Consider the following 13,895-nt stretch of genomic DNA (forward strand, 5'->3'; position numbering starts at 1 on the left):
GGGGCGGGGGGGGGGAAGCACCCAGCCTGTCCCAGCAGGGGGTGCGGTGGGGGGATGGTAGGGCGGGGCGGAGGGGAGCACCCAGCCTGTCCCAGCAGGGGGATAGTGCAGAAGTGTCTATGCCCAGCAAACCAATGCAGGTTTCAGGAGGTGGCTGTTCAGTGGGGATCTCTTTAAAAACCGGGATCCTGCACCTGATGCCTCGTGCAGGCTGAATTTCTTCCCTGGGTTTTTAGGGGGCCAGACCTGGAGTGCTCTGGATTTCAAAAGCAGGGTGCAAGGGCCAGCTAGTGGGTTGGAACCCGGGGCCGGAGAGCCAGCACTCCCGGGTTTTCTTTCAGGGGCTCAGCTCCTGCTTCGTGCTTAGAGCAGGGGCCAGGGAAGCAGGACTCCTGGGTTCTCGTCCCAGCTATGCCAAAGGCCCGCTACGTGACACAGAGCAAGTCGGTTCCCCACTCGGCGGCTCAATCCCGCCGGATGGTAGGGTGGGGTAACCCCGATGCGCCGCTCGGGTTTACCGTTTGCAAAGTGCTCTCGAGACCTTTTGGACAAAATTCCAAATCTATTATTATCCTGGCTGGGGGTTTTCTCGGCGGGGGGATTGAATCAACACAGACGCCAAGACTGAGCTCGGAGACGAATTCCTTTCCCTTAAAGAAACTGAGGAAATCTCTCCAAGGGCTTTGGAGTCACAGGACTGGCACCAACTGTGCTGGGTTCCCGAGGCGGCATGGGGACCCCTTGGGATCTGCCCTCCGTGCCCCGTACTTCTGTCACCTCGAGATGTTCCACGACCCAGCAACCTTTCCTTTGACCCCGATGATCTCACCACTGTTGCTTTCAGAGGTTGCCAACCTGGCTCTGACGCAGCCTCCCAAAGCGACTGGCCCAGCTCGGGGGAGGTAGATTCCACTCTCAGATGGACCCGTGGCTACCGCAATCCCTGGCCACAGCGGTGGTTTGATTGCATGGTTTGTTTACAAAGCTGTTTTCTTCCCCTTCAAACCTTCACGGGCTCTTTTAAAGAGACGCCGTTCTAAACTAAGAGTGAAGCTGAACTCACAGGGCCTGGATTTTCTGTAGAGCCTGATTCTCACTCCCATAAATCAGGAGTCTCTCCACTGGAACAAAACGGCCAGGTGCAGAGAAGAGTCGGGCTCAAAGGGTAAAAATACACCGAGCGTTTCTGGTGACGACCGTCGTAAACCAGGGTCATGGCAGCAAAACCAGAGGCTGGCAAGCACCGCCTGCTAGGGAGTTTTGAGGTGGGTTGTAAAACTCCTGAAAATAGACTCAGTGCAGGATGAAACTGCCGGCCGGCCGTTTTGCTACCACCCCCCATCAGTCTGGCTTTGAACATTCCTTTGCAGCAGTAGCATGGCCTAGTGGGTAGAGCACTGCGGTAGTGGTCAGGTAATCTGTTTTTGCCCAGCTGTAATTTAGCCCAGGGACTGGGGTGACTGTTTATTTTGGGTACTTAGCTGGCCCCCAATTACTGTGATATCCAAGCACCTCACGCTCTTCGGTGTATTTATTTTCACTCCCCCCTGTGAAGCAGGGCAGCGCTGTTATCTGTATTGTACAGATGGGAAACCGAGGCACGAAGAGGCTAGGTGACATGCCCAGGATCACAGAGTCTGTGACTGAGCAGAGGTTTGCACCCACCTCTCCCAAGTCATAGGTCAGCACCCTAACCACTGGGATGGTGACGGGTGAAGTTAGGGGCCTGGAGATGGTGGTGTGGTCCCAGCCCTAGACGAGGGTTTAGGAGATCTGGGATTTATTCCCAGCTTTGCTTCTTGACTCCCTGTGTGTGACCGTGGGCAAACCACTGAATTTCTCTGCCCCTCAGTGTCCCACTGTAAAACTGGGACAGTTCCCCCTCCTGCCTGGTGTTGTCTTCGGCTCTTTGAGTAGGGCCTGTCTCTGCAGCACCCAGCACCCTTGGGTGCTGCTGTCATATATAACGGTAAGGAAAGGATGGAAGGCCCTGGATCTTCCAGTGCTCTGGCCCCACGGTGTCCCCGCTCCCCTCCCAGTGAAAGAGGGAGACGGTTGAGGGCAGCGCACGCTTTTCTGTCACACCCTTGGAAAATGACTGGGTGTGTGTGCAAGGCGTGGACCTGGGTGGATCATCTTTCCAGACCACAAACGCTGGCTCTTGTATTTTTACATGCGTCTAATTGGGGCTGTCAGGGGAGAGAGGCCGCTCCTGCTCCTCCTCGGCTCCCTGGGGCTTTGCCGTGGAATTTCCCTTCCCCTTTTGGGGAGGCGGTGGGAGAGGGTCGGCCCTGCCTTTCGCTGACCAGGGCGCCGGAGGCGTACGGGGTGGGAGAGGGGCCCACGGAGGCAGTTGTGGTACCAGCCCCTCTGCAGGGCTCTGCGTGGTTGTACCAGGTAGCCAGCCTGCTCGTGCCCAGGGTTGTGCCACAAATACCCAGTGTAGGGAGGACCCAGAGGATCCCAGACACGTACCCGAGAGCGCTGGTTATGCCATGTAAGAGCAGCGGGGCTAGTATGCAAACGAATTTCTCGGACCCGTGCAGCCGGCAACCTGGCTGCTTTGCAGAGAGGCTCTGTGGCCACTGGGGATTGCGCAGCAGCAGCGGGGCGAGAACTCAGACAGCACAGGCACTGGAGCTGAAGATTCTCTGTTAGCCATATAGGGCCTATGACACACAGGTAAACAGTTCTATGTCACCAAGTAGGGGGCAGCAGTGCTTAGGTGTAAATGTGATGCCCAGTCACCAAGTTCAGCGCCTGAGATGAAAGTTCCCAGGGTTCTGACCTGGGGTTTTTTGTTCAGCCCACTTTCTGACGACTATTATCTGTGTTTTTGCTGGGGATGAAGGTGCAGTGCAGACAATGTGATGTGTGGGTGGGGCTTGTTCTGATTAGCACCCGATAACCATGTGCATCGGGGCAAACGCTTTCCAAGGAGCCTTGCTCGGGTGGGAACCGGATCTCAGCAAATACATGCACTCGCCTCCAGCAGAGGACTCCTACTGCCCAGTGCTTAATTTGTACCAGGGCTGAGCCCCGGCACCTCTGGGCCTGGTCGTTCACAGCCCCCGGCACCTCTGGGCCTGGTCGTTCACAGCCCCCGGCACCTCTGGGCCTGGCCGTTCACAGCCCCCGGCACCTCTGGGCTTGCAGCATCAGTTATGAAAGTAAAAAAATTGCTTTGAGCCCTGACACCTTTCATTACACATTAAGCCCTGCTGCTACCCCAGCAGGGACTGGACCGTCCAGGTTTGGGAGATGGGGAGTAACTGACTAGGGATGAGGACAGGCTCTCCAAAAGAGCGGGTGCTGTGATGGTTATAGAGAGGTGGAGCTAGTCACCTTGCTCCCCCCAGAGCTCACTGGAGCCTGGCCCGCTCTGGGGGGCCTCCTCTATATAGCCCACTTCCAGAGGGGCTCCGAGTGGAGGTGATGGGAGCATGGCGCAGGTCGGCAAGGTGCCCCGTACTTTTCTCACGGCGGCGCTGGGATTGGAAGCAACTTCCTGGGAGCTGAAGTGCAGCCGGGCCTCGGCTGTGATGTGATTTGGTTCGAGCCCCTTGCTGGTCGGTCCCTTCGCTCAGAATCCTTTTGCTGCCCCGTGCGGCTCGCCGAGGTGAAGGGGGCAGCGTGGTCTGCCCTGCCGTGTAGCAAGCGTGTCGGATATCTACCCTGGGTGGCTAGTGGCTCCCTGGCCGTAGATCGGGCTATCTGTGTCGGATATCTACCCACTGGGCCGGCCATCCTCTCTGCCTCACCGTCCTAGGCTATAGTCCGTAGCTGCGCCCGACGGAGCCGTGGGCTGGGCAGCTCCCCGCCGCCTGCCCCACCGCACATGCCCTGCTGCTGGCCGGCCCGACCTCCCATCATGGGATGCCAGCTGTGAACTCTTGCAGCTTCCCCCAGGCGGGTGTTGGGCTCTCTCGGGAGCCAGCAAGGCTGTTCACCCTCTGGCCAGAGAAAGCCACTTCTAAGCAGGGCTAAGTGCACATTTGGCAGGGGCTGGCCCAGGCTGCCCCCTTCCATCTGCTGCAAGGTCAGGATTATTTTTAGACTCCTTGCCCTGGTGCTGTTGAGGCAAGGGAGAGTTCTCCCCTGTCTTGGTGTGGGATCTCAGCCACTAAGGTGTAAGGGTATCTGCCTCCCCCCACCCCCCATTCCCAGAGCGTCCTCCGTGGTTTAACCTCCCCACACGCTAAATCCCGGGCTCCAGAGTCGCTGGCTAGTGCCCTAACCACTGAGCCATCCTGCCCCTTCCCCTTCATCCCTCTTCCTTGCAAGCCAACACCCAGGTGCACAATCTCCAGTCCTCCTCTGGGCCATTCTCCTCTCAGCCCTCGTGACCCGGCCTTGCTGGAAATGCCAGCCGCTCGAGGACCCCCTCATGCAGCTGTTTACAGCTGGGTAGAGCAGGCACGTAGGGCAGCAGAGACCCAGAATGGATGCATGCATCCGGGAGCGGGAGCTGAGGGGACGGTGGGCGCAGAGGGGATGGGGAGCCTGTGATGGGTCTGAGCTGCAGTAAAGGGGGAGCTGTCCTGCTTGGGGAGGAGGGGGTGCCAAGCCCCATCGGTGTTTCATGCTGGTGTCCCTTGTTCTGGGCTGCCCTTCTCAGGAGCCACAAGCCTGCAGGGCCACCAAAGCACCATCTGGATTCTGGGCTTCTCTGGAGCCTGGCAAAATAGCAAGTGCTCTGTGTGAGCGGCTACCTGCTCACCTTTACACCCTGGTGATGTGGGATGGTGTATGTCTGTCCCCCGGCCCCCAGCACCAGGGGAATTTGCCCTGGGCCCATGGCAGCCCCCGGATCCAGCCCGCCTGCCCCCCTCTTCCCAGTCAGCCCTGAATGCAGAGGGTGAAGCAAATGGAGGGTAGCTGGGAACACTCACATACACACACGCACATCCCATGCCTGCATCGCACAGCAAACGGGGGGGTAGGTGGGAACGCACACGTGTAGTACACACACACACATGCAGCAAAGCGAGGGTAGTCAGGAACGCACACGTGTAGTACACACATTGTGCAGCAAAGCGAGGGTAGTCAGGAACGCACACGTGTAGTACACACATTGTGCAGCAAAGCGAGGGTAGTCAGGAACGCACACGTGCAGTACACACATTGTGCAGCAAAGCGAGGGTAGTCAGGAACGCACACGTGCAGTACACATGCACACACGTTGTGCAGCAAAGCGAGGGCGGCTGGAAACCCGCACCCCGCCGCATTCTGTGTGGCTGCTGGACGACCGAGCGATCCCCGCAGCCCCACGGTGGCTCCACGCCCCGGAGAGGGCCAGCCAAGAGGCTCGGCTGCCTCCCATCCCTCCCTCTGCCAGGGCGTGCTGGCACCAGGGAAGGAGCCTGGGCTGGAGCTGCGGATGCGCCCAGCGTGCCAATCAGCTAGTGCGGCTGCCGGCGGGCGCAGGGGGGAGGCTCTGTCTCGGCTTGGTGTGGTAGCCGAGCCGCGTCCGTCCTTCCATCCGTCAGCGTCAGGGCGTCTTGAGGAATGATCCAAGATGGGGGAAAAGGGGCATTGATATTCCAGGCCATCCTCCCCTCCCCGCCCCCCATCCACCGCCCCCGACTTCCTGTTTGGCTTAGAACAAGTTGTTCATTCAAGTATGCCGGCCCCGCCGCTCGCATACAAATGGGCTTGCGTCGGCAAGGCGGTTACTCACGACCGCAGTGGCAACTCAGCTCCATTCATCCGCAGCGCGGGCCAGGCCCGGCTCCCGGGGAGGGGAAGGGGGGACTGCACAGCGCTTGCCGGCCGGGGCCCTTCTCTCCCAATTTCCAGGGGCCTGCCCCGTTGCAAGGGGGCCGCTTGCAGTGGACGGGCTTAGCACAGTGAGGGCTAGTGCTGTGGGGGTGGACTGGGAGCCAGGACGCCTGGGTTCTGCACTGTGCTCTCTGCGCCCCCTTGGGCGGGAGATCAAGGCTGCAGTGGCCGGTAGTTTTTTAGGGATCTGCTGTGAGACTCTTTAGATCTGTTTTCCAGGGGCTCTGAGTGTCAAAGTCACTGGGAGCTGCGGGCCCTCTGACCAGAGGCACGCCCACGCTGGCTGTCTAGACGTGGAAGCATCTGGAGACACCGGCCTCCTGGCTCTCTGCGCCTTGGCTTTCCCATCTGGGAAAGGGGGCTCCTGTCCCCGCGGGGCTATGCTAGGCAGTTTTACCGATGCCTCTTGAGGGCTTGGGGAGCAGAATATCCCCTTGTTTCGGCAGCTGGGTCAGATTTTTCATGACCATCATTCATCACCACCCCTGCTTTCTGGGGCAGACCCCGCAACCAGGACTGGAGAGCTCGAGTCAGTTCTCGGCTCCATCGCCGACTCCTTGTACGGCCCTGGGCAGATCCTTTAATCTCCCTGGGCCTTGGTTCCCTGTCAATCATCTGGGAGTAACGAACAGCCAGCCTGTTGCTGGGCTTGCCTTGGCCGATCTTGAGCTCACCAGGGCACGGACTGTCTCCTAGCACAGTGGGCCCTGATCTCAGCTGGGGCTTTTAAGCATGGCCGCAGTAGTCGGAGTAATAACGTACAGTCAGATGCATGCTGCTAGTGAAATACAGCCCTGTCACAAAGGCCCCAGAGCATTGTATGGAGATTTACTGCCACTCATTGTCTCTTCTCCTCTCAGAATGGATCCGCATTGGAAGGGGACGCTGAGGCCCAGAGAGGAGCAGTAACGTGCCTCGGAGCACGTGGCGGGTCATTGGCAGGGTCGGGAAGAGAACCGGGGACTCCCAGAGGGCTGCTCTAGCTGCCAGGCTGTGCTCCTAGAAGTGGAAATAAACCTAGGGGTCGTGATTCCCATTCCCCACCCTTCTAACTGACGAAGGGCGCTCCCTCCCATACCGATGCCGGTACGAATAAGGGAGTTATGGATGCGTAAGGCAGCATTGCCTAGTGCCTAGAGTACTGGACTGGGACTGGAGAGACCTGAGTTCTATTCCCGTGACCTGCTAGATGACCTCGGGCAACTCATTCTGCCTCTCTGGGCCTCAGTTTCTCCATCTGTAATATGCGGACAAAGATACCGACCTCCACTTTAATGTGCTTTGAGGTCCACTGCTGAAGAAAGCTGGGCGGAGGGAGGTTATGCCGGGCGGCTTCCAGGTAGGATTCTCTGCTAACGTCCAGCCCAATTGGCTCAGGAAATGAGGACCAAAACGTGAGGGAATTCTGATTTCCCTCATCTTTTCCAAGACCCCCCCATAGCTCAGCGCTGTCCCCACAGCCAGAGCACACGGAGGAGATTTCTGCCACAGCAAAGCTGGAATTGTCCGCGCTCCTGGCAGGGGGAGGCGGGGTTGGTGTTGCGTGAACGGCCGGCACAATGGAGAGCAGGCTCAGCCCCTGGCTCAGCGAAGGGCTGGATCATCACAGCGTCACGGTTGGGTGCCGGAGGACTGCTCTGGTGGCGTCACCGGGCAGCACGGCTGAGCAGCCCTCTTGCCCTTCGACTCCCTGGCATCCGGTGTGGGAGTCCGTGCCAGGGAACATCGCTTCTCTCGGAAGCTCTGCAGGCTGGGGCCTGCTTTTAGCCAGCGTGGGGCCAGCCCTGCCAGTGGCCCTGAAGGGAGACGGAAATTCAGTCCCGGCTTCTCTGCCCTGCACGGGGCTTACATCATCTGCACTGACGTTTAGCGCACAGGTCATGCGGTTCACCTTAAAAGGGCTTCCCACAGGTGGCCTGGGGAAAGCGAGATGCCAGGACTTGACTAAGCAAGTCGAGGTAGAGCTGGGGATAGAACCCAGGAGTCCTGACTTCCCTTGCTCTCCTGACTAGACCACGCTGCCCTCCCAAGTCAGGAATAGAACCCAGGAGTCCTGGCTCCCAGCCTCGGAAAGTGCTTTGGGATCCTCCTGCGAAGCACCTTATCGAGGAGGGAAGTCTGACTATTCATTACACCGAATGTCTTGTGGCAAGGAGGGAGATGCACCGGCCAGGTCAGGAAAGCTGGAGGGAGGTCCCACTGAGCTGGCTGCTCTGAGCCGGCGACCACAAGCCCGCCGAAGGAGGGCACAGGCTCGCCGATGGACGGATTCCCTGTGCTGGAGGCCGGGCTGGAGCCTCTTTGTTCTCCCGTACAGCTGGTTAGGGAGCTGACGGTGCATTTGGTGTTCACGGCTGGGAATGGCCAAACCCATGGTCCTAGCTTCCTATTCCGGTGCGGGGCACTCGCTGGGCAGACGGGTGAGGTTCCATGTCCGCTTTCTCTTCCAAAGCCAGCTTGGTGCCTCCCGGCCATCCCGCAGAACAGCGGCTACGTGCCACTTGGCGCAGGCGTGGGCAGAGTCCGGACCTACCGCTGGCCGTCTGCCCCAAGCCCTGCCAAGCCGCAGCGGCATCCCCTGGGCAGCCGCACCCGTTGTCAGCAAGGGGTAATTTTGCTACGGCCTGGGTGTGACCGTGTGCCGGGGCCTCCTTCATTAGGAGCGAGCGCAGTAAATGAAAGGGGAAGACAGCCCTGGGAGAGCTTAGGTCACAAGGCAGAGAAGACAGCTTTACTCCGGGTTTCTGCGCTAGACATGCCCTGCTGGGCCCAGTCACCCATTGCCCTGCACCGCGGGCAGGCGTTCACAGCCGGGCACAAGGTTACCGCTCGGATCGGAGAACAGGGTTCTTCTCCCGTTGGGTGCGGATCGGAATGGGCGCTGGAGAATCAGTGCCATGGTGGAGCCGCGTGCAGCCCACCACTGGAAACCTCCTAAACCCTCAGGGCTGCTTCTAAATAAACGACCTGATCTTTGCAAAGGGCCGAGGACCCTGCAAACCCCATAGAGGTGGCAGGGAATTGACGGAGGTGGGGGGAGGATGTGGCCTCTCTGCTGAACAGACCAGGTCCCCAAGGGCTGGAATGTGAAATTACGCGCTTAACATTCGGATCCTCTGGTCAAAAGTCTTGGCTGTCGCTTCCAGATGTGGCACCGATTCTGGCTGCACCTGGGGTCTGATTTCCAGGCAAGACCAAGCAGCCACGGTTTCCGGCTGAAGGCTTCAGAAGCTGATGGGGGCCTAGGCACATATAAGGTGTCTCAGTTTGGACCCCCCCAAAAATCATGGGCCGCTTTATAAAATATAGGCCAGAGGGTATCGAGGCCTAAAAGGCGTTTAGGTTCCTAACTTCCAGGGAATTCAGTGGGTCTTTTCAACGTTCGTGAGGACGGACTAGGGCAGGGGTTCTCAACCCAGGGGCGGGGGGTTGTGACCCCCTTCCCCTCCACGTATTGCTCAGTAAGCCCAGCTGGCTCCTTCCCCCGTGGGAGGGGAGAACGTGGGCCAGGTTCCCAGAATGGAAAAAGGGCTTTCAGAATGCAAAGGGGCATTCGCTCTGGAGCCAGGCATACTACAGGCCCTGGGGCTGGGATCAGCTTTCTTCTGACCCTGGGATCCTGGAGGCCTTTCAAACCCCAGTATAGGGCAGTCTTAAGAAGGCCTTGAAAAAGCCTCAGAGCGGTGGGCCTGATCCAGTATCTTTTACTCACGCAAGCCACCCCATTGACTTTAACCGGCATACTTTTCTGCATAAGGGCTGTGGTGTGTGCGATCCGTCCCCAGGACTCCTGGGTTCTATTCCTGGCTTGGGAGGAGGCTGTCATCCAGTCAGTAGAGCAACGTTGTGGGGAGCAGGGGAGAAAATAAGAACACAGGTTCAATATCGTCGGAGTTGCACGGGGCTGAGAATTGGAGCGCGTGGAGATGGGGATAGCTCGGAGCTGCGTTTCACTAGTAGGGTACTTGTGTCCATAGCATTGGCGATCACAGATGAGAACAAAGTGTCAAACGCTCTGGGTCAAATAGGATTGCCCTGCTTTTATAGATGGGAAAACTGAGGCATGACACAATGAGGAAAGTGACTTCCCCAAGGTCACGCGGCAAGGCAGTGACCTGACTGGGAATAGAATATAACTCTTCTGATATCCAGTGCGGTGTTTTAACGAAAAGGTCATGCCTTCCCCCAATATGTTGCACGCTATATATAGTCCGTCACGTATGTATAATAATATTTCATGCTGTCCCTCACTAATATAGGTCTGGGATTCCCTGGGTCTAGGAGCCCAGGCCCCTGTTACCTCACGGCAGCCCTGTCATATCCTCCTGTTCATACACATATCGAGGTCCATCTTAATCCAGTTCGGTTGTTTGCTCCACTCCTGTTGGGAAGCTCTCCCTCCTCGGATGGTTATTCATTCATATTTGATAGTGCCGCCTAAGGGTCTGTCTGCCCTGCATGCTAACCCCAGCTCTGACTCAGGTCTGAGCCCAACCCCTCCTACCATCCACACACAAATCAGTCTGATTCGGGTCAGCAAGCACTCAGGATCCGGCTCCTAGGACCCTGCTAGAGGGGTAAGTCAGAGCCCAAGTCCTGCAGAGACTCAGGTCTAAGCCCTGCCAGTTTCCTGTGTGGACACAGCTTAAGCCACGGACCTGAGTCAGAAGGTCTGCACAGGGCCGTGTGGACGCGTTAGCACGGCTGAGAGACCCAGGTTTACAACGCAGTGCGGATGCTCAAGGTGTGGGCTTTGAAATACCAAGTCCACGAGCCTGGGTCCCACAGACATTGGTTTCCAGTGCAGTGTAGATGTTCTCCGAAGGGCGCAGCTGTGATCAAGGCCCCGTTTTACTTACACACATTGAGCTCACAATCTCAATAGACAAAGAGCAGGAGGGGAAACTGAGGCACGGAGTGGTAAAGGGACTTGCTCACGGTCTCCCAGCAGGTCAGTGGCAGAGCTGGGAACAGCCTGGTGGCACCCATTCCTGTGTTGTAACTACAAGATGAGTTGTCTTCTCTCCGTTTTGTGCCGTGTCTGGACGCACCTGGATGTTGTTGCTAATGATCTGTCTTGCTGGGCTCCTTGGCGTCCCAGGCACGGACCCAGAACCCCCTGGTGCTAGGTGCTATACAAACAAGGAGAGTTAGGCACCTAAGTACCTTTGAGGATTGGGCCTCAGTTCCCTGTGTGTAACATGGGCGATAATATTCCTATCTCTGAGCATCAACGCAGTAAAGATTGTAAGGTGCTTATACGCTATGGTAGTGGGGGCCATCCAGGTGCCATAGGGAGCAGTTGAATTGCTACATGACATATTTGGGGCCTGATTCTCCCTCGCATGGCAGATTGTGCCATGAAACTGATCCCGACAGCGTGTTTGCAGCCCCTGGACACAAGCATAAATGATGGTGCAAGGTGGTAGATAATCAGGCCCCTGCCATCAAGACAGTCCCACTGCTTCACACCCAAATGATATGTATAAACAGACCCTAACGCAATTCTCCCCCCCCTCCCCCCCACCCGCCAGGTTTATACAGATTTAATCTCTCTCATTTGCTGGGAGTGTTAGATCAAAAGCCCCGAGGCAGGGCCCACCTCCGCAGAGGTGCTGGGACAAGAGGATAAACACTCTTGATTTGATGTCAAATTATTGAACTGAGCAGGGTCGTCTGTGTTTGTCGCTCGCCCTACGCACGGGCTTGTACCACGTCACCGCCGCGTCAGCAGCGTTGCCATGGCGAAGGAACACAAAGGTTCGGGTGTTTGTGTGTGTCTGGGAGTTGGCGGGGGTGTTGTGTAATTCAGCAGACTGGAGCTGTTAATCACCGTGGGGAAGTGCAGGGGTTGTGTGTGGGGAGCTGGCTGAGCCTTGACCAGGCTTTCGCTACCAAACCGAGCTGTCTAGATGCGTCCCCTGATGGGCATTCTTGTCTCGGTGGTTGATTCTCCTGGGGTTGGCTGGCACCGCTCTCGGGCATTTCTAAAGTGCCCATCCTTGCAGTGCCCAGGCACCGGTCTGGTTTCCTCTCGCATCTTTCCTCTGCCTGCCCCTGATTATTAGCTGTATTGGAGTAGCGCCTGGGAGCTTCAGTTATGCTAGGCACCGTCCAGACACAGAACACAATGACAGTCCCTGCTCCAAAGGGCCACAATCCGAGGATAAGACCCAGGCCAACCGGTGGATTCAGACTGGGGAGATGACTGAAATGACCGGACCATACTGGCTGGGCCGAGGGGCAGTGGCCTCAGCTCCCAATCTGCCTAGCAGTTGCCATGTTTTTTGTAGCCCCCTGCCACAGCCGGGCAGAGCTGGAAGAGGGGATTTGAAACCCCTCGCTTCCTCTCCACCTGCGGGCTGTTACATTAGTACCATTCGTAGCAGGAAATATTGACGTGACGATAGCGCCCAAGTCAGGCTCGGGGCACTGACTGTGTTCCCAGGCGGGGGGGGGGGGGATTATTCCGGCTGGAAAGCGAAAATGTGACTCGCTCGTTCCGCCGTCTCTGCTTCGTTATTTCTCCGGCCGTCGCAGCGAGGGGATGCCTGGTTTGCGTGGGGAACACTGGCACCAGGCAGAACGTCGCCCCTGGACATGCAGTTCACTTGCCAGGGCTGTCTGCCTTCCTCCAGGAGGGGGCTGTTGCTGTGGTTGGACAGGGATGCCAGAGAACTGGAGGTTCTCTCCCCATCTCTGCCACTGACCTTGAGCAACGTGCCTCAGTTTCCCCACACCTGTGGAATTGGGTTAATGATACTGATCTACCTTCGGCTGTGAGCTCTTTGGGGTAGGTGCCTTCTTTTTATTCTGTGTTTGTACAGCTCTTAGCCCCATGGGTGCCTGGTCCATGCCTGGGGTGGCTAGGCACTACCGTAATTTACCTAGTAGCAATAAAAATGTACAGCACCTAGCACATTGGCTTTGTGGTTCGTGACTGGGGCGCCATAGGTGCTATCACTATGCTCAGAAATAATACAGTACCTCATAGTGGGGGGCAGTGGAGGGGGTGTGAGACTTAACTCATTAACGTTCAGAAAATGCTTTGAGATCCTCACGGGGAAGGGACGGCGGGCAGCGATCTTCTCTCTCCTCTTTCCTTTTGTAGCCTCTTCCCCCTTCTGCCTTTCGCAGCCGCGCTCACGTGCCAGCTCTCTTCGGGGCTGTCCTCCACCTCCCGCTTCCACCTCCCCACCCTGCTCACAACAGCTGCTGTGGGGCATTGTCTATATTTAGCCCTGTGTGTGTTGGTTCCCCCCGCCCCCCATGTCGTTACAAGAAACCTGCAGAAAGGAGATAATTTCCTGGAGAAACGCCTCTCGCTCCAGGAGAGGGGGCCTGTGCCAGATCTGTGCCTTTGCGGGTTAATGACCACGCACATGGTTTTACGACAGACGGGGAGACAGTCAGAGGAGTGAGCGACTGAGTCACGCATGGCTCTCGACTCATTCACAGCTTGCCAAAGCCCTGGTGCCCGGCGCAGCCCTGCCAGCGGAGCCGACGGCGCGCAAGGGGCTGCACGGTGGGTTACGGTGCCGTGGGCGATGACGGGAGTGTCCCGCTGAGCAGAGAGGCTGGAGGAGCTGGACTCCGGATCTGCTGAACCCCAAGGGTTGCAAGGGGATGGGGACTGGCATCCCATTCCTGCTGAGCCTCAAGGCTGCAGGTGGGGATGGGGAATATCCTTCCTCTCCTACCCTGGGCTCTGGCTAGGCCCCCCACGCTGGGACCTGCATCCCAGACTTGGATCTCTGCCTTGGCAGTGGGGGACGGTGGCTTTTGCCTCCAGGAATCAGCTCTGCGCAGCCGATCTGGGAGCCTGTAGAAGTGACTCTGTGATGATCCGGCCTGGAGCGCTGGCTACTTCCCGCTAGCAAGTGTCTCCCCAGTGGGCATCGGATCCCACAGCGCACGTTGGCCGGTGCAGGGAGGAGTGAAGGGCTGGCCAAGAGGGGAAATGGTGCCCCCTCCAATGCCCTGCATTGTGTCCAGGGAGTGAGAGGTCACTGCATTCTGGTGGGTATGCAGCCACTGCTGCCAGCAGCGAATGCCCCCTTGCCGGATCTCTGCCAGGCGCGAGGGGTCCGCAGGGGCTGACGGACACAACGCTG

The 13,895-nt window shown here is 57.9% G+C and overlaps 1 protein-coding gene across 10 annotated transcripts in view; it reads left to right on the forward strand.

The window, feature by feature from the left end:
- The window catches only part of HDAC5 (histone deacetylase 5), a 106,457-nt gene that overhangs the window by 46,838 nt on the left and 45,724 nt on the right, over positions 1-13,895 (forward strand). The window lies entirely within an intron of this gene.

Source organism: Caretta caretta, chromosome 27 (genome assembly GCF_965140235.1).
Source record: "Caretta caretta isolate rCarCar2 chromosome 27, rCarCar1.hap1, whole genome shotgun sequence".
Classification (NCBI taxonomy): Eukaryota; Metazoa; Chordata; order Testudines; family Cheloniidae; genus Caretta; species Caretta caretta.